The following is a 26303-nucleotide window of genomic DNA, read 5'->3' as shown; positions in this document are numbered from 1 at the left end:
TTCAGTGTCACCAAACCTCAGTGGAAAAAGCCTGCTTGCCTTTACCCTGTCTATACCCCTCATCATTCTGTACACCTCTATCAAACCTCCCCCATTCTCCAGCAATCCTGGAAAAAATTCAGAACTCCGTCCTCGGTACTTTGCTGCTGAATCACTGCTACTTACTTACTATCATTATGCCACTGGCACTTAGGGTGGCAATGAAGGTCCTCCATCTCTGGCAGTGTTCAGGGCTTCCTTCACTGTGTCAGTAGCTTCCTCTTGGTTTTCACCACTGTCTCGGGTGGAGTCTCAGGAATACCGTCACGCTCGGATGTAGAATGGCTGTTTCCAGAACAGTTTAGTTTGACCAGTCAGGGTTGTTAGCCCTGAGCCGAACCCCCAAATTTAGGGGACCAGTGGATCATTCTTAGTCTGGCCTCTACCCTTTGACCTGCTTGGGTGACCCTAACAAGAGCCAAAGCATAAAGCTCTGATTCCAGCGAAGATAGCTCCCTGAGTCACTGATACTCACACCCTCCAAACCACGACAAGGTTGTGGTCCACTTGGAGGTTGCTATTGAGTTGTGTGGGTAGAGACATTGACTCCATCTTTTTGAAGATGGCTATTGGTAAATTAGTAAATTGCTATTGAGCTACAGTGAAAAATTTGTACAAATCAATTAATTACAACAGTGCACTGTGGAAGTGCAGTATAAACAATAAAGCGTAACAGCTACAGAGAAAGTGCAGTGTATGTAAATGATAAGGAGCAGGTCATAATGAGGTAGATTGTGAGGTCAAGAGTCCATCTTATCATACTAGGGAAGCATTGAATGGTCTTGTATCAGTGGGATAGAAGCTGACTTTGAGTCCAATGGGACCTGCTTTCAGGCTTTTGCATCTTCTGCCTGAATGGAGAGGGAGGGAGAGAATGTCTGGGGTGGGCAGGTGAAGTCTTTGATTATGCTGGCTGCTGCACGGAGGCACTGAGGGGGGGGGGGTTGAGGCAGAGCCACTGGAGGGGGCTGGTTTACTGAGGGGGAGGTTGAGGCAGAGCCACTGGAGGGGGTTGGTTTACTGAGGGGGAGGTTGAGGCAGAGCCACTGGAGGGGGTTGGTTTACTGAGGGGGAGGTTGAGGCAGAGCCACTGGAGGGGTTGGTTTACTGAGGGAGAGGTTGAGGCAGAGCCACTGGAGGGGGCTGGTTTCCTGAGGGGGAGGTTGAGGCAGAGCCACTGGAGAGGGGCTGGTTTACTGAGGGAGAGGTTGAGGCAGAGCCATTGGAGGGGGTTGGTTTACTGAGGGGGAGGTTCAGGCAGAGCCACTGGAGGGGGCTGGTTTACTGAGGGAGAGGTTGAGGCAGAGCCACTGGAGGGGGCTGGTTTCCTGAGGGGGAGGTTGAGGCAGAGCCACTGGAGAGGGGCTGGTTTACTGAGGGGGGGGGGTTGAGGCAGAGCCACTGGAGAGGTGCTGGTTTACTGAGGGGGAGGTTGAGGCAGAGCCATTGGAGGGGTCTGGTTTACTGAGGGGGAGGTTGAGGCAGAGCCACTGGAGGGGGCTGGTTTACTGAGGGGGAGGTTGAGGCAGAGCCACTGGAGGGGACTGGTTTACTGAGGGGGAGGTTGAGGCAGAGCCAGTGGAGGGGGCTGGTTTACTGGGGGGGAGGTTGTGGCAGAGCCACTGGAGGGGGCTGGTTTACTTAGGGGGAGGTTGAGGCAGAGCCACTGGAGGGGGCTGGTTACTGGGGGGGTTGAGGCAGAGCCACTGGAGGGGGCTGGTTTACTGAGGGGGTGGTTGAGGCAGAGCCACTGGAGGGGGCTGGTTTACTGAGGGGGAGGTTGAGGTAGAGCCACTGGAGGGGGCTGGTTTACTGAGGGGGAGGTTGCAGAGCCACTGGAGGGGGCTGGTTTACTGAGGGGGAGGTTGAGGCAGAGCCACTGGAGGGTGCTGGTTTCCTGAGGGGGAGGTTGAGGCAGAGCCACTGGAGGGGGCTGGTTTACTGAGGGGAGGTTGAGGCAGAGCCACTGGAGGGGGCTGGTTTACTGAGGGGGAGGTTGAGGCAGAGCCACTGGAGGGGCTGGTTTACTGAGGGGGAGGTTGAGGCAGAGCCACTGGAGGGGGCTGGTTTCCTGAGGGGGAGGTTGAGGCAGAGCCACTGGAGGGGGCTGGTTTCCTGAGGGGGAGGTTGAGGCAGAGCCACTGGAGGGGGCTGGTTTCCTGAGGGGGAGGTTGAGGCAGAGCCACTGGAGGGGGCTGGTTTCCTGAGGGGGAGGTTGAGGCAGAGCCACTGGAGGGGGCTGGTTTCCTGAGGGGGAGGTTGAGGCAGAGCCACTGGAGGGGGCTGGTTTACTGAGGGGGAGGTTGAGGCAGAGCCACTGGAGGGGGCTGGTTTCCTGAGGGGGAGGTTGAGGCAGAGCCACTGGAGGGGGCTGGTTTCCTGAGGGGGAGGTTGAGGCAGAGCCATTGGAGAGGGGCTGGTTTACTGAGGGGGAGGTTGAGGCAGAGCCACTGGAGGGGGCTGGTTTCCTGAGGGGGAGGTTGAGGCAGAGCCACTGAAGGGGGCTGGTTTACTGAGGGGGAGGTTGAGGCAGAGCCACTGGAGGGGGCTGGTTTACTGGGGAGGTTGAAGCAGAGCCACTGGAGGGGGCTGGTTTCCTGAGGGGGAGGTTGAGGCAGAGCCACTGGAGGGGGCTGGTTTCCTGAGGGGGAGGTTGAGGCAGAGCCACTGGAGGGGGCTGGTTTCCTGAGGGGGAGGTTGAGGCAGAGCCACTGGAGGGGGCTGGTTTACTGAGGGGGAGGTTGAGGCAGAGCCACTGGAGGGGGCTGGTTTCCTGAGGGGGAGGTTGAGGCAGAGCCACTGGAGGGGGCTGGTTTCCTGAGGGGGAGGTTGAGGCAGAGCCATTGGAGAGGGGCTGGTTTACTGAGGGGGAGGTTGAGGCAGAGCCACTGGAGGGGGCTGGTTTCCTGAGGGGGAGGTTGAGGCAGAGCCACTGAAGGGGGCTGGTTTACTGAGGGGGAGGTTGAGGCAGAGCCACTGGAGGGGGCTGGTTTACTGGGGAGGTTGAGGCAGAGCCACTGGAGGGGGCTGGTTTACTGAGGGGGAGGTTGAGGCAGAGCCACTGGAGGGGGCTGGTTTACTGAGGGGGAGGTTGAGGCAGAGCCATTGGCAGAGCTGGTTTTCTGTGATGTGCTGAGCTGCATTCACAACTCTCCGCTGGTGCCATGTCAAACCAGGATGCGTCTGGATGGCACTCACAAAATGCTGGAGGAACTCAGCCAGTCAGGCCGTGTCTATGAAGAGGAATGGTTCTCAGAATAATTCTCAGATGCCATCTGCAGAATCTCTTGGACAGCATGCATTCTCTGTGCGTTGATAAAAATTGGTGAGGGTCATAGAGACATACCACAGTTCTTCAGCCTCCTGAGGAAGTAGAGCTGATGGGTTTTCTTGGCCATTGGTTGCACCAGGACAGGCTCCTGGTGATGTTCTCTCCTGGGAAGTTGAAGCTGTCAACTCCCTTGACCTCAGCATCATTGGAGCACTTGTGCTGACATCACCCCAGTCTATGAACAGCTCTTTTCATTTGCTGACTTTGAGAGAAAAGTTGTGGTCATGATGTCATATCACTGGGCTCTCTATCTCCTTGTTTTTTAGAAAAGCCGAGAACATCAACACCATCTTCTTAAAGGCAATTACATCTGGCCAGTATGTGCTCACTGGTGAATAAAAAGCTTTGATTGATGCTTACTCTTGAAAGATCTATAATTTATACACTTTTACAGAACTGCCCACTTTACCTGTGTATACACATAATGAAAGAAAGGGAAGCATCCAGTACTTTCCATGAGATCTTTTTGCAACTAATGACTTTCAGCCTGTAGTCACTGCTGTAATGTGAAAAACGCATGAGCCAACTGACAGCAAAAAATGTTCTTGGATCAGCAGAATGGTAATGAACAGTGGTCTCTGTTGGGTAGTTGATAGATCCCTACACGCCTCTCACCTGTCAGTGGCCGCTTCATTAGGTACTTCCTATATATTGTACGTTTGTGATCTTTGCTGCAGTAGCCCATCCACTTCTAGGTCCAACATGGTTTGTGCTAGAGAAGCTCTTCCGCCCACCTCTCTTGTAATGTGTGGTTACTTCAGTTAGTCTCCTTCCTGACAGCTCGAACCGGACTGGCCGTTCCTCTCTGACCTCTCTCCATTAACAAGGCAATTTTCACTCTGCTTATTCCCTTCCACAGATGCTGCCTGACCTGCTGAGTTCCTCCATCAATTTGTGGATATAATTCCAGACTGCTGAGTGTTAAAATCCCTAAGTCAAAGTCACTTAGATCACATTTCTTCCCCTTTCTGTGGTTTGATCTGAACAACAACTGAACCTCTTGACCATGTCTGCATGCTTTTATGCATTGAGTTACTGTCACATGGCAGTCAGATGCTTACCTTAACAAGCAGGTTAGTCCTGACGAAGGGTCTCGGCCCGAAACGTCGACAGTGCTTCTCCCTGCAGATTTCCTCGTGTTTGCGCTTAATAAGCAGGTGTCCAGTTGTTCCTAATAAAATGGTCACTGAGTGTAGAATCATACATTTAATTGGTAATTGGTTTATTATTGTTGCATATAAGATATAGGAGTAGAATAAGGCCATTTGGCACATCAAGTCTGTTCCACCATTTCATCATGCCCCAACCTCCTGCCTTCTCCTCGTATCCCTTCATGCACTGATGAAGGATCTGTCATCGTCTGCCGTAAGCATCTCAGTGACCTGAGGTACCATGACAAGCGCTGTTCTGCATGCCATCCATCTGTTTCAAAACAATGGACATCATAAGGAAAAGCAATAACAAAATACAGAAGGTAGTGTTACAGGGAGAGTGCAGTGCAGCAGACAAGGCCATGATGAGAGAGATCGAAAGGTTAGCAGTTTACCTTTATCATACAAGAATCCCATTCGAGAGTCTTATAACAGTGAGCTGGAAGCTGAATTTGAGCCTGATGCTGTGCGTTTTTAAGTTTTTGCATCCACTGCCCAATGGGTGGCGGGGGTGGGAGAAGAGAGAATGATGGGTGGGAGGGGTCTTTGACTACATAGCAGCTTTCCCAGGCAGCGGGAAGCGTGGACAATGGTGAGGAAGCCAGTTTAAATACGTCCTAAATTTGACATCTCATCCATGGGATGGATTTGTCCAGCAGTTGCCAGTCCAGCAATTATTACCACTCTGTGGTATTAAGCAAGATTTTTCTCTTCAAATAATTCCTGCAATTGGATTTAAACCCATGCCCATCTGACTCAGAAACAAGTTACAGCTGTCAGCTGCCTCGTAAACTTAATATGTGTAAGGTAAATGTTGTTTCCTGGAACAGAGAGGGCAAGGGTTGTGGGCAGAAAGCTGAAACAAAGCTCTGAATTTTGATCAAAAGCTGAGCATCTGTAGACAGTTACCTCCTCTACCTAACAGAGTCGCCACTGAGTGGCCCTGGGTCTTCTGCTGCTGTAGCCCATCCACTTCAAGGTTCAATGTGTCATACATTCAGAGATGCTCTTCCACACACCATTATCACGATGCGTGGTTATTTGAGTCACTGCCAGCTTGCACCAGTCTGGCCATTCTCCTCTGACCTCTCTAATTAACAAGGCTTTTTTGCCCACAGAACTGCCACTCACTGGATGTCTTCTTTTGGTTTTTTTTTTGCACCATTTTGTGCAAACTTTTTGCATGGAAATCCCAGGAGTTCTGAGATACTCAAACCACCCCGTCTGGCACCAACAATCATTCCACACTCAAAGTCACATCGATCACATTGACCTCTTGACCTTGTCTGCATGCTTTTATGCACTGAGTTGCTGCCATATGATTGGCTGATTATGTAGTTGGCATTAAAGAGCAACAGTGGCCACTGAGTGTAAATAGTCGATGTTTCAGGTCGAGACCCTTCCTGTGGGCTGGAGGAGGAGAGGGGAGATAGTATAAAGCAGTGACGGACAAGAGCTGGCAGATGATAGGTGGATCCAGCCGAAGACGGGCTCCTTGACTGATGGAGTCAGGCTGGAGGTGATCGGAGGAGGCAGCAGAGGAATCTGATAGCAAAGGGGGGGTGAGGAGGATCTAATTAAAGGAGATGGTGGCGGGCTGATGAGAACTAGGGATGGGGGAGGGGACCCAGTGTGTGTGTGTGAGAGTGAGTGTGTGTGTGTGAGTGAGTGTGTGTGTGCATGTGAGTGTGTGCATGTGTTTGTGTGATTGTGTGTGTGCGTGTGAGTGTGTGCATGTTTTTGTGTGATTGTGTGTGTGTGTATGTATGTGTGTGTACTTGCATGCGTGTGCATGTGTGCGTGTGTGTGCAGATGTCTGCATTTGTGAGAGTGTGATTGTGTGTATGAGCATGAGTGTGTGTGCGAGTGTGAGTGTGTGTGTGTGTACTTGCATGTGTGCATGCATGTGTGTGTGCATGTGTGCAAGTGTGTGCGTGCACATGTCTGCATTTGTGAGAGTGTGTGTGTGAGTGTGTGTATGAGCATGAGTATGTGTGCATGTGTGTGTGCATGTGTGTGCATGTGTGTGTGAGTGTGTGTGTGCGCGCACATGTGTGTGTGTACGTGTGTGTGTGTGAGTGTGAGAGTGTGTGTGAGAGTGTGAGTGTGAGTGTGTCTGAGAGAAGGGAAGGCCTGGCTGGACCGGAAGGACAGGGAGGGAGTGGGGTATGATCAGCCGTGATGATACTGAATGATGCAGACAGCAGGACAAGCTGAATGTTCCTCCTGCTCCTATTGCCTCTGGTTCTATGTTTTAAAGTGGTGAGGCAGAGATTCTCATAACTTTGATGTGGAAATGGAATTGAGAGGAATCAGCCTGGATGGAATGCCAGAGAGGACTCGATGGGCTGAATGGCCTAATTCTGCTCCCATGTCTTATGGCCTTAAGGTGTCTAGACGAACACTCGAAATGCCAAGGCTATAGACAACTTGCAGGTAAATGGGATTAACAGACACAACTATGCAATAAATAACGTGGAGATGGTAGGCAGAAGGATTTCCTTTGCATTGTATCTCTGTCTGACAACGAACACACAGACTGCAGTGTTGTACACTAATTCAGTTTATACCCCTGGAGACACACACTTGACACATACCCACTTAAAAGGACATGTGCTAAAAAAAACCTTTGATTTTTTTCGCCTAAAGGGTTAAATTAAAAGAACACCCAATTTAAAAATGAAGTACTGGGGAATAAAGAACAAAGTTATTTGGAGCAATTTTTGCAGACTGAATAATAGATTTTGGAATAGGTTACGAGCGGAGGTGACTGAATCAGACAGGATAATAGACTCAAGATCCAATTAGGTGCATTGCTGGAAAGAGGGGCATTGAGCATCGGAGGAGACAAAATGATTAAATTAAGGTTTTGCTTAAATCGTCAGTCTCAATTTTATTTTAACGATGGGTATATCTCAAACTGGCCAACTCTCCACAGGAAATAAATTCAGCTTCTTTGTGAAGGGATCTTGTTATCTGTGTGAACAATATACAGAGCAAATTTCATACCGCTCTACATTCCTGAGACATGTTTCTGGAGGATAAAATATATTTGGAAGTACAGTCATCAGTAGGAGTGATTGCAGGATTTAGACCGTAAGACATAGGAACAGAAGTAAGCCATTTGGCCCACCGATCTGCTGTGCCATTCCATCATGCAATAAATAACATGGAGATGACTGATTTATCATCCCTTTCAGCCCCATTCTCCCATCTTCTCTCCAAAAACTTTGATGCTCTTTCGAGATCCTATCAACCTCCACTTTAAATATACCCAATGACCTGGCCTCCGCAGCCACCTGTGGCAGTTAATCCCACAGATTCACCAACCTCTGGGAAAAGCAGTTCCTCCTCATCTCAGCCTAAGTCTACTCCTCCGAATCATGAGGCTATATCCCCTAGTTCTAGCCTCTCCTGCCTCTATCATCTGTCCCTTTTATAATTTTATATGTTTCTACAAGATCTCCTCTCATTCTTCTGAATTCCAAAGGGACTTCCTTCCATTCTGCAGCTGTTCCCCTTGGTTCTAGACTCCCTCACTATAGGAAACATTCTCTGCATGTTCACTCTGTCTGTAGCCCATTCAACCATTGGAGAGCCCTCCTGTACCTGTCTTAGTCCCTTCACTCTATTAATCTCTGGCCATTCTCCATGGAGGGAAGTGGAGGTCTAAACATTGTCTGAGAAAACTGTGTATAGGCTTTGACACATAGTATAGCTGCATTCAAAGTGGCAATAGTTTATTTACAAGGCAGCACTATTGAATTGACTTTATTTCTTCCATCCTTCACGTACATGAGGAGTAAAAATCTTTACGTTACCTCTCCATCTAAATGTGCAATGTGCAATCATCGTAATCTATAATAATTTATATTAAATAGAACAGTCAATGTAACATCGAAACACACTCAAATCAGTGTGAGTCAATCCTTCTGATGGCCTGGTGGAAACACATTATGATTTTGAGCTGGCAACTCATTACATGTACCACCAAGTGTCAGAGGGACTGCGTTCCTAGAAAGCAGTCTGCACCACAATTTTCCGTAACACAAACCCTTATTTCCCATTGCATCCCGTGTTATGTGTGCAGATATGCTCTGACCGGAAGCTCCTCTTTCAACAGTAATATTCTGGAAGCAAAGGAATTCTGAATATAATGCAGGCAGAAGAGAATGGGTTGTGGGTTCAATAACCAGAAATGGATGTTATGTTAGTTTTTTAAAGTATGCACCATCACCTTGTCAGTTTCTAAAGCAAATCTCTTAAGTGGTGCAATCCCCCTCCCGCACTGTGAATTGACAGCTTGCATTTGTTCTTGGTAAATTAGATCAGTTCTCTGTATACATTTTGTGTTTATTTATATTTTTCACATAAATTCCATAACAGTCAACTCTTATTCTGCAGCTCAGTCTGTTGGCAGTGATTTGTTAGTTACCCAGATTAATTTCTTCTGTTTACTCATTGGCCTCCGCCTCTTCTGAAAATTCAGTACGTTCTCTTACAATGTGTCAAAGCTTCTCCTGTTTCCCACTTTGACAATGCAGCCGTGGTGTTTGAGAGCCTGTTAGCCTGGTGGCACGACATGAGACTACAATCCTTCCCCACAAAGTATCTGTACTGAACTTCAGTGTGTCCCTCAGCTCGTACTCCTGCACCTTGCAATGTGCCGTCCAAAGTTCACAAAATTAAAGTACATATACACCATATAGAGCCCAGAGGTCCATTTTCTTGCAGGTATTCACAGTAAATACAGAGGAACACAACAGAATCAATGAAAAACCACGCACAACAGAGATGGGCAAACAATCAGTGTGTGAAAGACAACAAACTGTGCAAATACAAAAAAGGGTAATAATATTAAACAAATAAGCGATGAATATAGAGAAAGTGAGTTTTGGAGTCCTTAAAGGTGACTTCATAGATTGTGGAATCAGTTCAGTGTTGGGATGAGTGAAGTTATCCAATCTGTTTCAAGAGTCTGATGGTTGAGGAGTAATAACTGTTCCTGAACCTGGTGGTGTGGGACTTGAGGCTCCTGTACCTCCTTCCTGATGGCAGCAGCGAGAAGAGAGCATGTCCTGGGTGGTGGTGGTGGGGGGGTGTCCTTAATGATGGAAACTGTTTTCCTGAGATATTAATCCATGTAGATAGGGAGGCCTTTATCCGTGATGGACTGGGCCATATCCAAAACTGTTTTTAGGCTTTTTTCTTTCGAGGGCATTGGTTTGTGATGCAGTGTGTCAGTGTGTCAGTGTGTCAGTATGTCAGTGTGTCAGTATACTCTCCACATATGTATAGAAGTCTAGAAGTTAGTCAGAATTTTAGATGATGTGTCAAATCTGCATGGACTTCTAAGAAAGTAGAGGCGCTGTTATGTCTTATTTGTAATGGCCATTAAGTGCTGGACCCAAGTCAGATCCTCTAAAATAATACCACTGAGGAATTTAAGGTTGCTGATCCTCTGGTGAGGACTGGCTCATGGACCTCCAGTCTCATTCTCCTGGATTCAATAATTAGCTTTGGTTTTCCTGACATTGAGAGAGAGGTTGTTGCTGTGGCCACCACTCAACCAGATCTTCAATCATCCTTCCCATATGCTGATTCATCACCACCTTTGATCTGTCCCACAGCAGTGGTGTTGTCAGCCATGGCGTTGGAGCGGTACGCAGCCTCGCTGTAATAGCTATAAAGTGGGTAGAGCAGGGAGCTGAGCGCACGGCCTTGTGGCGAACCTACAATCGATTGAAGAACTCAGGGGATTGCAGAGCTGTGAATGCAGTCCAGCCCCCTCCCTTCCTCTCACCTCTCACTGCCTCAGGAAAGCAGGCAGTGCAAATAAAGATCCCACCCACCCTGGATAGCAGGGGCATGGAAGGTTACAGCGAGACGGCAGGAGAATGGAGAAATAAATCAGCCATGGTCAGATGGTGCAGCATTCAATGAGCCAAATGTTCTAATTCTGCTGCTAGGTCTTACGGTCTCAACTTATGGGTGCACTGAGGTAGAAACAACAGACAAAACACAAATTATACAAGGCAGTGAAGAGAGGGAGAAAAGACAGATTGTTGCTGAGGTAGGATTGTGCAGGCCGGTTCAAGGGCCCGAAGGTTGTAGGAAAGAAGTTGTTCCTGAACTTGGTGGTGTGGGACTTCAGGCTTCTGTACCTCCTGCCTGACAGCAGCAGTGAGAAGACGGCCTGGAATGGTGTGAAAGGGGGACATCTCTTTTTCCCTTGTTGGGGGAGAGAGAGCCTGTGGTATGTTGAATTACCGGGTGAATGAGTAGTCTTTGGGGCAATGCAAGTCTGTGTCTTTATTGATGCTTCGCGGAATGCTGAGTGCTCGGTAGGGGGTGCCGATGCTTTTTGCTGGTGGGGGAGGGGGGATCATTGCTTTGCTGCTGTTTGTGTGTGGGGGGGGAGCTGGGGGGTCTTTGGGATTCTAACATTTAACTGTCGCTCATTCTCTGGGGTCACTCCTCTGTTCTCGTGGATGTTTGTGAAGAAAAAGAATTCCAGGATGTATATTGTATACATTTCTCTGACATTAAATGTACCTTTGAAACCTTGTGATAGATTCCACTTTCTTGAGGCAGTACATCCCGTAGATCCTGTCAGTGATGGACCAGGTTGGTCTCTGCTGCCTCCTACGTCCCAGTGCATTGGAGTTGACAAACCAGGCCCTGATGCAACCAGTCAGATTCATCAGGGGCATTTAAGAGACTCTTAGATAAAAGATTAAAGATCAGCTTTATTTGTCACACATATATCAAAACATACAGCGACATATCCCATTCGCGTCAAATCGAATCAGTGAGGATTGTGTCGGGGTCAGCCTACAAATGTGGCCACACTTCCGGCACCAACATAGTATATCCATAACTTACTAACCCTAACTGTAACCGTGTGCCTTTGGAATATGACAGGAAACTGGAGCAGCTAGAGGAAACCCCCGCAGTCCCACAGGGAGAACTTACCAACTACTTACAGACAGCAGCAGGAATTAAATCCTGACGGCTGAGAGCTGGAAAAACTGCTTCATTTACTTATTTATTGTTGAGACTTACTCTAATTTTTATGTATTGCACTAAGGCTGCCACAGAACCACACATCTCACTGCACGTGTCAGTGGTAATAACCCTGACCACTATAACTCGATGAACACGCAAACCTGGCCTGGTTTATGTGAACCTGCCGCACTGCATGAGAAAAACCAGACAGCTTTGTTCAGGAGCTCTATAATTGTAGCTGTCTACAATTCACACGTACACTCAACGGCCACTTTACCTGGTGCATCCTGTAACTAATGAAGCAGCCAGTGAAGTACGTTCGTGGTCTTCTGCTGCTGTAGCCCACCCACTTCAAAGTTCGATGTGTTGTTCAGTCAGAGGTGGTCTTCTGCACACCGCTGTCACAATGCGCGGTTATTTGAGTTACCGTCACTGAATCAGAATCAGAACAGGTTTCATCACTGGCATGCGTCATGAAATTTGTTAACTTTGCAGCAACAGTACAATGCAATGTACGATAATATAGAAAGAATTGTAAATTACAGTATGTATATAAAATACTTAATGAAGTAGTGCAAAAACAGAAATAAAAAAGTAGTGAGTGAGGTAGAGTTTGTGGGTTCAATGTCCATTTAGAAATTGGGAAAGAAGCTGTTCCTGAATCGTTGAGTGTGTGCCTTCAGGCTCCTGTACCTCCTTCCCGTTGGTAACAATGTGAACAGGGCCTGACGCGGGTGAAGGGTGATGGATGTCACCTTTATGAGGCAGTGCTCCTTGAAGGCATCTTGGATACTACAGAGGCAGGTGCCCATGTTGGAGCTGATGATCAACACTAGGGTAAATTGGGAAGACATCCCAATGAGACACACAGTCTGACCGGACCATAACGAGAAGCAAAATTCCACTTGCAGTCAGGCTGTAGTGGGATGAATCCCGCAGAATTACTCATCGCCTGCTACATGCAAGACAGACCGGTGTTATAATTACGCAGCTGTCATGTGTTGGAGGTTCCCTCTTCACCTTTTGTGGCAGCTTGTACCGGAGCCAATGGCTCTGCCTCTGAGAACCACAGCTGTTTTGTCGCTGGCTGTCAACTTAATTCTAAAAAAAATGCCAGCCACATCCTAAAATATTTCCTTTTGAGAAAACAGTCATGCAGCTTCAGATCTGACCACACCTTGTATTGTTCAGGAAAGGCAAATACAAGCAGAGGCCTCCTGCTGTTTGCAGGTTCAAAAGGTGGTTTTAGTCAAATTAACATCGTTACTGTGAGGCTTTGGATCAAACTCTACTCACCCAGGGCTGGCCACTCCCATTTTATTGTTTGATATAGAGGTTGATTAATGCAGAGGTCAGGCTGTTTGCTGAGTCACAAACTTTGCTCACGTTACACACTCTGGGTTGCCGCCTACCATTGTGAACTGTCTCACTGGTTCTTGCCTGCAGTGTTGGGCTCAGATTTCAGATTCACTTATTTATCAGAACATTCACTGAAATGCGTGGCTCGTGTTAACAAACAGCGCAACCCATGGGGGCAGCTGGCAAGTGTCAGCACACATTCACCCTGTGCACCTTGGTGTGGGTGATGTGCTGGGCTGGGCAGAGCGGTTCCCACGTCAAACCGTGCTGCATCTGGACAGAATGTTTTCTGTGGTGCATCAGTGAGGCACAGTACAACAAATACTACCTTGCAACAGCATCACAGACAGAGCATTAATTATACATCAAATTATACCAGACAGCGAAAAAAACAACCGTGCAAACGTAAGATTTTACTGTGAAAAGTTAAGGCACAATTGAAGACACTTTATATTTTATATGAATAGATTTTATATTGGGCATGTACTTCGGTAGCAGAAATAAATGTGCAGGCCGTTTTCTAAACGGAGAGAAAATCCAGGAATCTGAGATGCAGAGGGACTTGGGAGTCCTTGTGCACAACACCCTGAAGGTTAACTTGCAGGTTGAGTTGGTGGTGAGGAAGGCAAATGCCATGTTAGAATCAGAATCAGAATTATCACCGGCACGTGTCGTGAAATTTGTTAACCTAGCAGCAGCAGTTCAATGCAGTACATAATCTAGCAGAGAGAAAAAATAAAATAAAAAAAATAATAAATAAGTGAATCAATTACAGTATATGTATATTGAATAGAGTTTTTTAAATGTGCAAAACCAGAAATACTGTACATTAAAAAATAGTGAGGTAATGTTCAAGGGCTCAATGCCCATGTAGGAATCGGATGGCAGAAGGGAAGAAGCTGTTCCTGAATCGCTGAGTGTGAGCCTTCAAGCTCCTGTATCTCCTACTTGATGGTAACAGTGAGAAAAGAACATGTCCTGGGTGTGGGGGTCCTTAATAATGGATGCTGCCTTTCTGAGACTCTGCTCCCTGAAGATGACCTGGGTACTTTGTAGGCTGGTGCCCAAGATGGAGCTGACTAGATTTACAACCTTCTGGAGTTTCTTTTAGTCCTGTGCAGTATCCCCTCTACACCAGACAGTGATGCAGCCTGTCAGAATGCTGTCCATGGTACAACTATGGAAGTTTTTGAGTGTATTTGTTGACATGCCAAATCTCTTCAAACTCCTAATGAAGCATAGCTGCTGTCTTGCCTTCTTTATGACTACATCGATATGTTGGGACTAGGTTAGATTCTCAGAGATCTTGACACCGAGGACCCTGAAGCTGCTCACTCTCTCCACTTCTGATCCCTGTATGAGGATTGGTATGTGCTCCTTCGTCTTACCCTTCCTGAAGTCCACAATCAACTCTTTCATCTTACTGACGTTGAGTGCCAGGTTGTTGCTGCGGCACCACTCCACTAGTTGGCATATCTCACTCCCGTACACCCTCTCGTCACCACCTGAAATTCTACCAACAATGGTTGTATTGTCAGCAAATTTATAGATGGTATTTGAACTATGCCTAGCCACACAGTCATGTGTACAGAGAGTAGAGCAGTGAGCTAAGCACACACCCCTGAGGTGTGCCAGTGTTGATGGTCAGTAAGGAGGATATGTTTCATTTCATTTCAGCATTCATTTCAGAGGTCTAGAATACAAGAGTAAGGATGTGATGCTGAGGCTTTATAAGGCGCTGGTGGGGCCTCACCTCGAGTATTGTGAACAGTTTTGGGCCTCTCATCTTAGAGTAGATGTGCTGGCATTGGAGAGGTTCATAAGAATGTTTCCCATGATGGGAGAGTCTGGGACAAGAGGGCACAGCCTCAGGATAGAGGGGTGGCCTTTCAAAACAGAAATGCGGAGAAAATTCTTTAGCCAGAGGGTGGTGAATTTGAGGAATTTGTTGCCACATGCAGCTGTGGAGGCCAGGTCATTGGATTATTTAAGGCAGAGATTGATAGGTTTTTGATTGGACACGGCATCATAGGTTACGGGGAGAAGGCCAGGAACTGGGGTTGAGAAGGAGATAGAAAAAAAGGATCAGCCATGATTGAAAGGCAGAGTAGCCTCAATAGGCCAGATGGCCTAATTCTGCTCCCATGTCTTATGGTCATATGGTCTAGTATATGAAATAAAAGAAAGATACAACACCATGCCTGGTCTAAGCTGTGTGCATTGCCCTTTCTGGCATGGTGGGGTAGGGGAAGAACACAGCTCAGAGGTAATGATGGTAAAGTTTTGGTTTTGACTGTCACTGGTCTGACTGCCTCTGTCACTGACTATCAGAATCAGGATTATCATCGCTGACACGTGATGTGCAATTCGTTGTTTTGCGACAGGGTTTATAATTCTCTGTAGGGTTTTCGGAGTAGGTAATCCCAAATTCAAATTCAAAGACAAGTTTACATATGAGCACATGTGTGCACAGGGCAAGTGAAAATCTTACTTGCAACAGCATCGCAGGGTAACTTAAAACACTTAAAAAAATTATAAGTTACAATAAGAAACGTATATATAAATAATGCAAAAAAGAAAGCAGAAATCTGATGGTGGAGGGGAAGAAGCTACATAGTCCTAAAACGTTGAGGCTATTGAGCCCCTTCCTTGGTGGTAGTATTGAAAAGAGCACATTTTGGATGGTGGGGGCTTTTAATGATGAGGCATTGCCTTTTCAAGAGGCCCTCAGTGGTGGGGAGACTAGTACTCAAGATGGCTGTATCTTTATTCGCCTGTGTCATTATTCAGAATGAAAATGCCTTTCCCTTAGTGCAGTCTGAGGTGCTTTCACAATCATGATTCATCCCCTCAATCCTCCTCGACTCAAACCCAGAGAAATGTGTAACAACAGGAATTTCACAATCACAAATTTGTCCCAGGAGGGAATGAAACAACCACACAAAAACCATTCTCAGTTTGGAGATTTATTTACCAATTCCACACTGCACTAGGAGAGAGCACCTCGCAGATGAAAATTTAATTTCTCTCAACAAGGATTTCTGATACTTAATATTGTCCAAAGATTTTAAGAGTGATCCCATGAGAATTAATAAAATGCCCCCCTGTAACAACACCATAAGCCCATGCTATCCATTTGCTGTGGAGTGGTGAGGGGGCAGAAGATTCTTTACAGACATAGAGTCATAGAACACTGCAGCACAGAAATGGGCGTTTTGGCTCATTTAACTCATGCTAGTCCCATTGACCCATGGCCGGACCATAACCCTCTAAGACCACAGATTCACGTACTATCCGAGCTTCTCTTAACTTTCACAGTCAAACCCTCATCCCCCATTTCTACTGGCAGCTCATTCTAAACTCTGATTGAACAAGTCTTCCCTCAGGTTCCCCTCAAATATTTAACCTTTCACCCTAAACCTGTGACCTCTAATCTCACCCATCTTCAGTGGGAAAAGCCTGCTTGCTTTAACTCCATCTATAGCCTTTATAATTTTGTATACATCAGTCAAATCTCCCCTCAGTCTCCTACACCCCGAGGAAGACCTAGAACACAGAACCGTTTAGCACTGGAACACATCCTTCAGGCCCACAATGAAGTGCTGAATCAGCTAAGACGTAAATTTAAAAAACACAAAAACGAACCCCTCCTACCTACACAACGCCCATATCCCACCATCTTCCTCATATTCACTGGCCTGTCTAACTGTCTCCTAAAAGCCTCTAATGAATCTGTTTCTACTCCCTTACCAGGCATCCATCACTCTCTGAGTAAAAAACTTAACCTATTCAGGTTCCTATGATCAGTTTCTCAGGTCCTGGCAACATCCTTGTAAACTTTCTCTGCACTCTTTCGGCCTGTTTGATATATTTCCTCTAGGTAGGTAACCAGAACTGCACACAATAGAGTGACGCAGCTTGAACTTGCCTTCTGCGATCTCAAGTTGGAGGTTTGCAGTTCTCTGTAGGGCTTTTGGAGCAGGTAACTCCAAATTCAAAGTCAAAGACAAGGTTATTGTTGTATGCACAGGTGAAGTGAAATCCTTACTTGCAGCAGCATTGCAGGGGACATAGCATTGGATAAGTAGCAATTGCAAGAAAAACTAAATTAAACTTACATTAAATTTTACATGAATACATAGAACGAAAAAAAAGAATCCTACTTTAGTGCAAAGTGGCACAAGTGGTCGTGCTGTTGCTATACTGAGGAGTTTTGTGGGTTAGTTCCAGAACCAAAGGGTTGAAGGGAAACATGACGAGGAGTCTCAGCCCAAAACATCAACATTTTATTCCTCTCCATGTTTGCTGCCTGACCTGCTGAGCTCCACCAACTCTTTATGTGTTTCCCTAGTTGAAGGGAAGTAGCTGTTCTTGAGTCTGACGGTGTGAGATTTCAGGTTCTCTGCCTCCCGCTCGATGGTGGGAGATAGCATGACCTGGATGGTGGGGATCCTTGGTGATGGAAGCTGTCTTTCTGTGGCAGCACCTCCTGTAGGACCTACCAGGTCCACATGTGTACGAGTGTGTGAGGGAATATGAATGGGTGAGTCCATCTGAAGTCATCTGTGTAAACTCCACACCTGTGAATGCCATGCAGGGGTAATGTGCAATGGCTCTGGGGTGTCCTGATTAGATTTAATGTTATCTTGTGTTTCAAATGCTGTAGGCAGTTTTTTGATTCTTAGTCTCACTATGGACCTCGTCCTTGTTAAACAACGAGAGTATCTGAGTTTCAACACAGCCACCCTTGGTAAAACGTTGTGTTCTGCTGATCGGGAACAACTCCTGAGGAAAATGTCACACACCCAAAGTGGGGTTTGTTCAAGCATCATTCACAGTGGTGCATTGGTATGATTGACCAGCGAGGATCACTGCAGTAAACTGTCTGCTATCTCTTTTGTGAAAGTTTACAGAGAAGTCCACTCTCCTCTCCCTGGAGAAACACTTTAATTTGGCTGTATTCATGTGTGGTTGAATGACAATTCAACTTGAACTTGAAGCTAAAAGATCAAATGTAAACCCAAGTTTGCTGACAAAATGATGGAGTTTCAGACAGATATCAGAGAGAGGAATTGACTGAGAACTGGCATTGGGAACAATGTACCCCGATGTTATAGGTCTCTGAAATTGGACTGTTGACCTCGTTATGATCGCCGCACTTCCTCTGTAGTGGTTACTCTGCATTGATACTGTTTTACCGTGTTCTGCCTCAGTGCACTGTGTAATGATACGATCTGTATGAGAGGTGTGCAAGATGAGCTCATCACTGTATCTCATTACGTTAAATAATAAACCGATTCCAATGCCAATGACAAGAACAAGGGAACTGCTATTAAAAAGCTAGTCATAGCAGCACTTAATTATTCCACAACACACTCAGTGAGACATTCTCACATTATTCATACATTGTATTCCAGAATATAATTTTATTAAAGGAAATCTAACTAATTTGCATTTGAATGAATTGATACCAGCTACTTCCATCATCACCCCTCAGGGTCTGTCCTATAAATTAACCATAACTTGCTGAAATAATGTTTCTGCAGAGTTATTTTAAAGCTGGATTATTCAGTTACAACATTGTTAGACTTGCAAAGGATCATTCTTAACTGGCTCCACTGTCCTATCAGTTGCATCTCCTTATGGGATGGCTGTCAGCAACTTGAGGCATCAGCAAAGTATCTGAAGCATTGATTTAAGTTGACGTGCACTGCTGTGAAGTCCTTGTCATGCTGCTTTCAGCTTTGTTAGCCCCTCATTACCTCACGGTTTGGTGTAGAACAAAGCTGTGCATACCTGACATCCCATCCACTGTCCCAAAGCTTCATTCCATTTTCCACCTTCAAGATCCTTCCCTCAGCTGCTCCGACAAAGTTCATGGGGTCTGTCTCTCTTCAAGGACGGGTGAAGCAGGTGCACAGGGACACCAACACCCAGCAGGTTCCCCTCCGCATCGTGAGCCGTTCTGATATTACTGATGATGCATCATCGGTGGGTCCAAATGCGGGAGCTCTCTGTCCTGCTGCACCGTGGCCATTCCTCCGTCAGCGGGTCAAGAAGGCGGCTCTCTGCCACTGTCAAGGGCAATTCGGGATGAGCAATAAATGCTGGCCTTGTCAGTGATGCCCACATCCTGAAAAATCAGTAAGCAAGAATTTATGATACCAAAGTAGGGCAAATGTATTAAATGAGTTATTTAGACTATCGACGCAGCATTGCAACAGACCCGCCCAGCGCAGTGAGCCCGCGCCGCGCCGCGCAATCGCACCCATGTGACCAATTTACATGCTAACCTGGACGCCTTTGGACTGTGAGAGGAAACCAGAGTACCCGGAGGAAACCCACACAGTCACGGGGAGAACGTGGAAACTCCGTACCGGCAACGTCAGGAATTAAACCCGGGTCACTGTCAGTGTAACAGCTTTACGCTAACTGTGCCGCCCGCAAGATTCGATAACTGTACCTGACCTGGTTGGTATCACTGTGCGGTTCCTCTGACGCTTTCTGACTACAGACAGCCAGCTGGGGATATTCTAGGCCTTTTGCCTTGGTTGCCATAGCTTTCCCCCGTATCTCAATAACAAGTGCACAAACTGAAAGCTATGAAATATTAAGTTAGCCGGTCATGAATGGAAATGTGGAGAGATTGCTTGTCATATTTGAAAAAAGACTTGAGGGAGACACAAGAGTTTGCAGATGCTAGAACCTGGAGCAGGAAATGAAGTACCAGAGGAACTCTGTTGATGAGGCAGCAGGGATCAGACAATTGAAGTTTTGGTCAGGATTTTGCTTCAGTGCAGAGGAAGAGTCTTGACCCAAAACTTTGACGATTTATTTCCCACTGCTTGACTCACTGAGTCCCTCCAGTAGGCCAATTCCATCTATTAAATTTAACTCACACTGTCTGTGGTCTCTTGCTTCTATGAAGCCCTAAGTAACTGAGACTCTAAAATTATGATGTTCTAAAAATCAATAAAGCATCTGAACACCGGACAATAAACTCTGAAGACTGAGTGAATCTCTGAAGTTATCTCTTAGAAAGTCATCAGACTTTGAAAAGGGAGTGGAAAAAGAGGCAGAAGGATTCCTGAAGAGATTGAAGACAACCTTGGTAAACAAGAATGCACAATGTTGTGTTACGAACCCCGTAACTGGGTCACTTACCAGCAAAGATAGAGAGGTCCGTTGAAGTCTGATGGTACTATTTTTAACAGTACTTATTGATAAAAATACACAAAAATAATATCAAGGCAAACATACAGATGATATACGTTGTCAATGCTAAATCTAAAAGTGCGGGTATAATAATAATAATCAATAAGAAATAGCTCTATTGTTGTCTAGGAGATAATGTATTGTCCGATGGAAATATAAAAGTCACTTTAGTTCATTCAAGCTGCAGCGTTTTGGTTGGAGAGAAAGACGGGTTAAAACTTGCCCGTTCCTTTTATGATGTCAATCTTTCGAGAGTCGTTGGGAATTGATTTCCCCGTTGTTAGCTAAAAACCGTTCTTCCGTGGTAGAGGACCACCGATTCCGGGGCAAATGGAAATGGATGCACGTGGCCTTCCCACCGGCTTTCACTATTACGGGATTGCTAGCGTTTCTTCTGGTGCGTCCGAGGGGCTGGTCCCACAGACCCTCTTTTATCCTGACTCACAGGGTCTCAGATGTCAATCAGGTTGAGATGATGCAATCCCTCCACCAACCTCCCCCTCGGTTCATTGCCTGGAGCTTCGATGCATCGTACAGGATTCAATACACAATCCCATCTCCAAGAGACAATAGCCGGTATCAATGGCCAGGACACATTCTTTCGGAGGCCAGGACACATTCCAACTCTTCGTGAATTCTGCATGTCTTTCTCTCATTTCCTGGGTCTCCTGAACTGACTCAATAGTGATCTTGCGATTCTCACAAAGGAGGGGGCTACCCCACACCCTTCAGCCCCTTAGAGCTGTGGTACATTCGTAACAGTTGCAATTGGGCCCTTCACGATCATATTCAATGGTAGCCCATTCTTGTCGGGATTCCTACTCCATATTTAGATGTTCACATGTAAGAAGTTGTGTATTTCGTTTCCAATGGGCCCAAACGAAATGGGGCGCCATAAACACAAGAGATTCTGCAGATGCTGGAAATCCAGAGCATCACACACAAAAATGCTGGAGGAACTCAGCAGGTCAGGCAGCATCTATGGAGAGGAATAAACAGTCAATAGTTTTGGCCAAATCCTTTCATCAAGACTGGAAAGGAAGGGTGAAGAATCCAGAAAATGGAGTCCCACTGTGTGATACATTTTCTTTGATTTCAAGCAGTTCTTTAATCTCCCTGTGTGGAAAAATCAAGAGTACACTATGTCTATGCATGTCTTCTAGCAGGGGACCTGATCAGACCAACCCTGCTAGACATTATTTCATCACTAGATATTTTTATTGCATTAACTCAAGTTTGTCTGGTTCAAGGAGAATTTGTTTTGCTCAGCCTTTAAAGGTATTTCAGCACAAGGGAACAGACGAACAAGATGCTTCACATAGGCACCTACAGGTGTAAAAAAAAGCAATTCTCACACCTAAACTGAGCATTCTGCCACCTCAGGATGGGAATGGCAGAATATTTATAGTAAGGTCCACCATGCAGCACAAAGTCACCTGTTCACCACATCCACTCACACCAACCCTGGACTAATTCCATAACCTATAGACTAGTGTTAAGGACCTGTGTTCTTGATATTTATTGCTTATTTATTTGTAATATATATATTTTTCTTTTTGAATTTGCACATTTGCCTGTCTCTGTCGTGTGAGCTTCTTCATTGATTCTATCGTGTTTCTTTCTATTTATCACAAGAAATCGAACCTCAGGGTTGTATTGGTGACATGTACAGTGTGTACTTTGATAATGGATTCACTTTGAACAAGAAGGAAGGTGGAGGTTATGGAGAGGGTGCAGAAGAGGTTCATTGAGAAGCTGGCCGGAATACACCTTGGCTGTTTTCTCTGGAGTATCGGAGGTGGAGGGGAGACCTGATAAAAGTTTATAAGATTATGAGAGACATAAATAGAGTAAACAGCCAGTATCTTTTTCCCAGAATTGAAGTGTCTAATCCTAGGGGGCATGCATTTAAACTGTGAGAGGGGAAAGTTCAAAGGAGATATGTGGGGCAAATTTTTTACACATGGATAAAGTGGTGGGTGCAAGAAAAGCACTGCCAGGGTTGGCAGTGGGGCAAACAGAGGCATTTCAAAATGTCATTTCCAGTACAAAATTGTAAAGGAGAATGAAATAACTGCTATTCCGGATCCAATGCAGCACTAAAAAGAACAATAGCAAAGGGTAGCAGTGAATGTGTGTTTCTCGGACTGGCTGGAGGTGACTAGTGGGGTATCACAGGGCTCTGTATTGGGACCACAGCTCTTTACGACTTATGTCAACGACTTAGATGAGGGCATTGAAAACTATATCAGCAAGTTTGCTGACGATACTAAACTGGGTGGCAGTGTGACATGCGAAGAGGACGTTAGGAGAATACAGGGAGACTTGGATAGGCTGGGTGAGTGGGCAGATACGGCAGATGTCATTCAATGTGAACAAATGTGAAGTTATCCACTTTGGAAGCAGGAACAAGAGGGCAGAGTATTGTCTGAACGGTGTAGAGTTAGGTAAGGGAGAAATGCAAAGAGACCTAGGAGTCCTAGTTCATCAGTCAATGAAGGTGAATGAGCAAGTGCAACAGGCAGTGAAGAGGGCAAATGGAATGTTGGCCTTTGTTACAAGGGGAATTGAGTACAAGAGCAAGGATGTCCTTTTGCATTTGTACAGGGCCCTGGTGAGACCACATCTGGAATATTGTGTACAGTTTTGGTCTCCAGGTTTAAGGAAGGACATTCTGGCAATTGAGGAAGTGCAGCGTAGATTCACTAGGTTGATTCCTGGGATGGCAGGGCGTCTTACACAGAGAGATTGGAGAGATTGGGCTTGTACACACTGGAATTGAGGAGATTGAGAGGGGATCTGATTGAAACGTTTAAGATAATTAAAGGATTTGATAGGATTGAGGCAGGAAATATGTTCCAGATGTTGGGAGAGTCCAGTACCAGAGGGCATGGATTGAGAATAAGAGGTCAGTTATTTAAAACAGAGTTGAGGAAAAACTTCTTCTCCCAGAGAGTTGTGGAGGTGTGGAATGCACTGCCTCGGAAGACGGTGGAGGCCAATTCTCTGGATGCTTTCAAGAAGGAGCTAGATAGATATCTGATGGATAGGGGAATCAAGGGATATGGGGACAAGGCAGGGACTGGGTATTGATTGAGAAATGATCAGCCATGATCTCAGAATGGCGGTGCAGACTCGAGGGGCCAAATGGTCTACTTCTGCACCTATTGTCTATTGTCTATTGTCTAATAAGATAACGAACACAATAATTCTAAAACACATACAATAGCTTATATACACAGGTTAACTGTATGAACATAAAGTGACACTGGGCACAGGAGTGTCTGTATGTTAGGTAACTGACAGTAATGATAAAGTAGTGGTGGTTGGGGGTGTGGAGGGGTAGGTTAGTGAGGGAGGTGTTGATCAGCCTTACTGCTTGGGGAAAGTAACAGTTTTTGAGTCTGGTGGTCCTGGTGTGGATGTGACGTAGCCTCCTCCCTGATGGGAGTGGGACAAACAGTCCATGAGCAGGGTGGCTGGAATCCTTCATGATGTTACTGGCCTTGTCCAGCACCTTTCTGGATACATGTCCTTGATGGTGGGTAGGCTGGTGCCAGTGATGAGATGGGCATTTTTGACTACCCGTTGTCCAGTCTTTCTGCCGGCTCCAGTGCAGTTTCCCTACTAGGCAGTGAGGCAGCTTGTCGGGGTGCTCGTCTGTACAATGATGTGAGTATGGATGTGCAAAGTCCAGCTCTCTGCAGCCTCCTCAGAAAGTGCAGGAGTTGGTGAGATCTGGGTGTGCTGAGTCTGTTCTGGGTCCATGGGAGGTTGTGTGAGATGTGTATTCCCAGGGGTTTGACACTGCTGCGCTGCCGATGTAAAGAGAGTGGTCCGCGTACTCTCAAAATCAATAACCATCTCCTTTGTCTTGTTGACATTGATTATTCTCCTGGCACCAGGCCTCGAGCTCTTCCCCCTCCTCTCTGTAGACCATTTCATTGTTGTTGGTGACGAGCCCCACCACTGTTGTGTCATTGGCAAACTTGACGATGTGATTGCTCAGGGATTTGGCCATGAAGTCATGTGTGAGCAGGGTGTATAACAATGGGCTCAACACACAGCCTGGGGGGTGATAGAGAGGGAGGAGCGATTGTGCATCCTGCTGTCTGAGCTCTGTTGGTTAGGAAGTCCGACACCCGTGGTGTCTTTAGGCTGAGGAGCAGGAGTTTGTGCACCAAGATCTGGTGAACTGAAATCCGGAAAGAGCATCCCGAGATGACTGTCCTTGTTTTCTCGGTGTGTCAGGGCCAGGTGAATGACAGATGCTATGGGATCTATCGGAGAGTGGTTCTGTCGGTAAGCACATTGCAGAGTGTCTAGTATAGCATGAATGGAGTTTCTGATATGTCATTATCAGCCGTTCAAAGCCCTTCATGATGATTGGCATCAGTGTTTAGTTCTGAAGGAGCAGAGTTCTTTGGTACAGGGATGATGGTGGCTGATTTGAAGCAGCCTGGATGAGTGAAATGTCGAAGATGTCCTTGAAGACGTCAGTGAGCTGGGACGTATACTCATTGTGTATTCAGCCTGGGGTGCTGTCTGGCCCGGCCGCCTTGTGGGGAGGGGGTTTGAATCTCTGTGGAGTCCTTCTCACGTCTGCTGCTGTTACAGAAAGTGGCTGCACACCTGGGAGGGGGTGGGGTGGCTTTCGTGGCTGGTGTTGCCTCCAGTACGCATTTGAGAAGCTGTCTGAGGCAAATCCAATAAATTCTGGTTGATATCCCTCTGTCTATTTTCAACTGTGTAATTCCCTACCTGTTTTAACTATCTGGCTAAAGGAATGAATTATTGGGGGAAAGGGTGTCGCCTGATCTCTGGACCTGAACCCACTTTGCAAGGTGTTACGATACAGACCCAAGCACACCAGCTTCTGGAATTCTGATGCTCTAACTCTCCGGAGTACGGAGAGCTGGCACAGACCCTTTAAAGATTCAGGGCTGTCCCACCAATCAGCTACTGCATTTGACGCTGGGATTTCAGTAGTTAAGAACACCTGAACAGAGGGTCAGGTTGGGCTACAGTCTAGCATCTTGCTTGGTAATCGGTTCTCGTTTCAGTCTCAATCCCAGCCTCGGACACTCCAGTATTTGGGTCCTGACCATCCTTGTCAAGGTTCCTGGTCCCACAAGGATAATGATGTGCCCTGACCCATGCTTGGCTTCCAAAACATCACTGCGTCACACAGTACAGACAATCGGAATTATTATCGTCACCTGTACCAAGTGAAGAGCTTCTCTTGCATACTGTTCATACAGTTCAGATCATTAGCCCGTGCGCCGAGACAGAACAAGATTAAACAATAACGATCCAGAATAAAGTGTAATAGCTACAGAGAGCGTGCAGTGCCAGTAAACAAGTGCGAGATCATAGGTTGTGAGGTCTAGAGTCCATTTTGTCACACTGGAGAACTATTTAACAGAACCTGTCCTTGAGCCCAGTGCCACATGCTTTCAGGTGCTTGTACCTTCTCCCAGTGGTATCACCTGCAGCTGGGATTAGAGCAGAGTCTGGCCATGCAGTCACGCGTGTGGAGGGAGCACTGAGAATGTGCCACTGGATGGCAGGGTTGCTGCCTAGCTGCACTGATAGTGGCGTGCTAGTCAAGGTTTCACTTGCAGTGGGAGGGATTGACCCTCAGGAGGTTCAGAGTTTGCTTGGAATCCATGCAGGTGCCTAGACCTTGGATTCTCGCCAATCCTTACTGTTCTCAATACATCTCCTTCCTCATTTATCCGTCTACAAGCAGGCTCTGATAATCAATATGTCGTATCCTTGCAGCAGAGCTTCCAGAGAATTAGTTCCAACTCTGGAGGTGTGCAAGATTAGGTGAATCATAAGGGGATTGGTATGAACTGTAATGAATCATTAAAATTGTTGAATTTTTACATACTTATCTACATCATCTAGCATAATTACTAAGAAAAGCCTTACTTTCTAGACAACATGCAGACTAGCTATGATTAATGGCTGCACCCACCCCAGTCAGATTTGGTAACAGAATCCCAGTTTTAGAGATTAATGCAAATACATGTCCTATCTTGAAGAAGGAAGATCAAAGAAATGGCTGAGGATTGTACTGTACCAAGTACACATTACCGAGGAAATATTTTGGAGGATTAAAACCTAGAATGATTCAAAAAACAACAGTTTAACTTCTCAATTTTGATGGGTGGTAGTTATGACATTCCACAAAT

General features: G+C 46.3%; 1 long non-coding RNA gene across 3 annotated transcripts; it reads right to left on the bottom strand.

Moving 5' to 3' along the window:
* Nucleotides 1–4600: 4600 nt before the first annotated feature.
* Nucleotides 4601–26057, bottom strand: LOC132379314 (uncharacterized). Of its 3 annotated transcripts, XR_009507381.1 has the most exons (5): nt 20053–26057; nt 18685–19021; nt 11807–11961; nt 11077–11244; nt 4601–4792 (listed from the first exon to the last, which is right to left on the bottom strand). It is a non-coding gene; the product is annotated as an uncharacterized LOC132379314 (long non-coding RNA). The 3 variants fall into 3 exon arrangements; XR_009507379.1 differs by lacking the exon at nt 20053–26057 and having other exon boundaries at nt 18685–20037; XR_009507380.1 differs by lacking the exons at nt 18685–19021; nt 20053–26057 and adding an exon at nt 12826–13145.
* Between the last annotated feature and the right edge of the window lie 246 nt (nt 26058–26303).

The sequence above is a fragment of the Hypanus sabinus genome, chromosome 22, assembly GCF_030144855.1.
Source record: "Hypanus sabinus isolate sHypSab1 chromosome 22, sHypSab1.hap1, whole genome shotgun sequence".
NCBI classification, from domain to species: domain Eukaryota; kingdom Metazoa; phylum Chordata; class Chondrichthyes; order Myliobatiformes; family Dasyatidae; genus Hypanus; species Hypanus sabinus.
The sequence above is the reverse complement of the archived record's forward strand: the minus strand, read 5'-3'. Positions and strand labels throughout refer to the sequence as shown.